Below are 2,500 nucleotides of genomic sequence, written 5' to 3' on the forward strand. Positions count from 1 at the left end.
AGCTTTTCCCAATGAAGGTTAAGTCCGATGTTGAAGCAAATGTTGAAGCCGTTTGAAATTATCGCGGTTACGACATCATTCGTTTTTCCAGGGAATCGTCCATGTACCTACTCCATTGCAGTAAAGTAGCAAAGCTGAACAGACTTTATCGGATATTTAGGTCTATAATTATCAAATTTTCTGGAAATAAAAGTAAACTTAATAAAATTTCGGTAACCACTCGGTAAGCTGGAAACCACTCCGCTTCGCATCGTGGTTTCCTACGCTTATCTCGTGTTCTCCCAACCTCGCGCTTTGTCGAAGAAGTGTTGTTTTAGCCTAAGAACGAAGTAGTAGCCTTGCCAGAATTGAAATAAAACGAGATTAAGTCAGCGATGTCCATGTTTACATTAAGTCTGACGCGGTATTCGATTTTGACAATATTGTCATGTGAGAACCCGTCAAACATCTGAGAATTAAACTAGACCCTGTGAGCAGGATAACTGGGATACCTGGATGGCACTGGATCCTTGGAATCAAGTGTAGTGATACTATGGGTATCGGACTAGTATACTGAAATAGTGAGCTCAAGTCTGGCTAAGGGCATACGCCTATTTCAAAACACAGGCATGCTCTGCATGCAAGAGTTATTTTTTGTAGGGTGGGTGGATTACTTGAAACATTGGTCTACATTCTTACAAAAGGAAAGAAGAGTATTAACGCGGAAAAGAACGAAAATGTCGAATTACCTCACACACAGGTATTTTGTGGTAGATTATGTGTGTTGTGCGAATAAATGTCACCAAAAATAAACTGTATTGGTGCTACGGATACCTGTTACTACAAAATGCAGACAGCAGACTGCAGACCGGATACAAAATATAGACTGCAGACTGCAGAGTGGGTACAAAATGCAGACAGAGAATCTGAAGAGTTTTTACGTTTGGTATATAATAACATGTCATCTTACAGCTAACCGAGCGTCACGCAATCGCTTTTCCGCGATCAGCCTTCACGATTATTATATAGATATTCTTAGATATCGATATGGAAAATTCCTGGCCCATTTCTTGATGAAAATCGATCGTACTATAATTTCAAGCCTTCAATACAGTCTTCTTACTTTGCGCGCGAGTTGGTTGGTTTCATGTCTGTACAGATTTTACCAACGTAATAAAAGTAGATGACGTGAATAACAGTGATGGCAAAGCAAGCTTAAAACGGCAGAAATCGCCAGAAACAACAACGGATACACGGGGTACGAGTAAGTTTTATTGATTTTAGGAGAAAAATCTTCATATTTCGAAATATTTATCGTTGTAAATCGACCACATTTCGTTCCCTATACTACTGTTCAAATTTTCAACGGTTCCTCTCGTAACTTAATACCGAGTCACACAACGCGTGACGCGTTCATGAATTAATCGTTGGCTTTTTCTCGAGGCGTGAGCTTGGGCTGCCTTTGACAAGACAATTGCGTAAACAATAGTTGACATGATAACATTATACACAAAAAACACAGGATTTTGGATCGTGCATTTATTAAAAAAGAATATCCATACAACTACAACGAAAACAAACATAAGATTCACCTTTCTGATCGTGAAATTAATACCATTCGCACTGTTATCGTAGCTACGTTCCCTGGCATCCCTTCACTATCAGTTTGCATCCATTAGAGTTTTGTTCTTTAGTCTCACAGTAAGAGTGTTGTTCAACAGATTGCATAGAGTATATGTAGTTTGGTTTCAGATTTCAGATTTTGCTTTTTACAACAAGTGTACGTTTTTCAACTAAGACATTGGCATACTTAGCATACCAGGCATTCAAGGCTTTCATGCCTTTCAAGCATTGGCGACTCAATCCGTTCCAGAATTACCGCTCAATAACATCTTTTAGCGTGGACTGGCCGCGAACAATACGACTTGTGTATGTGCCTGTTTAACAAATAGATTCCATGAAAAGATAGAGGGGCCGCAGCCAGGATAAAACATCTTGTAAAATTTAAAAAACGATCTCTGGCTAAAACTTTTAAAAATACGAGCTTTCGGCTGTTTGCGCTACAGCCTTCAACGGGTAAAATGATAAAAAGGTAAGAAATACTAGGTGTGAAGTACAAAGTAGGAAATTAAAAATGCTAATAACTAAGAATGTTTGTTAAAAATACTAGGTGTGAAGTACAAAGTAGGAAATTAAAAATGCTAATAACTAAGAATGTTTGTTAAAAAGAATGTTGTATTGTCCGGGCAAAGGACAGGAATTGTTGTCCGCATTGGGAGTTAACTTGGAATGCCACGCTTCTAGTGTTTTTCTTGTTCTAAAACTGCCTTTGTCAATAATAGATGCATTATCAAAGTCTATTGCGTGATTATTGGCCCAGACGTGATTGGAAATTCTTGAGCCTTTTGCCGCGGTTTTCACATTTCTGAGGTGTTCTTTCTTTCTTGTGTTGAAGGCCCTGCCAGTCTCACCAATATAACACCATGAACAGTCACCACAAGGAATTTTATAAACAACATTT

General features: G+C 38.6%; 1 long non-coding RNA gene across 1 annotated transcript in view; it reads left to right on the forward strand.

The window, feature by feature from the left end:
- Positions 1-1,513: 1,513 nt before the first annotated feature.
- Positions 1,514-2,500, forward strand: part of LOC149049425 (uncharacterized) — a 9,409-nt gene continuing 8,422 nt past the window's right edge. The window contains exon 1 of the long non-coding RNA XR_016183238.1: positions 1,514-2,500. This exon is cut by the window's right edge and continues 879 nt beyond it. This is a non-coding gene — a long non-coding RNA (uncharacterized LOC149049425).

This window comes from Pocillopora damicornis, chromosome 2, assembly GCF_964200805.1.
Source record: "Pocillopora damicornis chromosome 2, jaPocDami1.2, whole genome shotgun sequence".
Classification (NCBI taxonomy): domain Eukaryota; kingdom Metazoa; phylum Cnidaria; class Anthozoa; order Scleractinia; family Pocilloporidae; genus Pocillopora; species Pocillopora damicornis.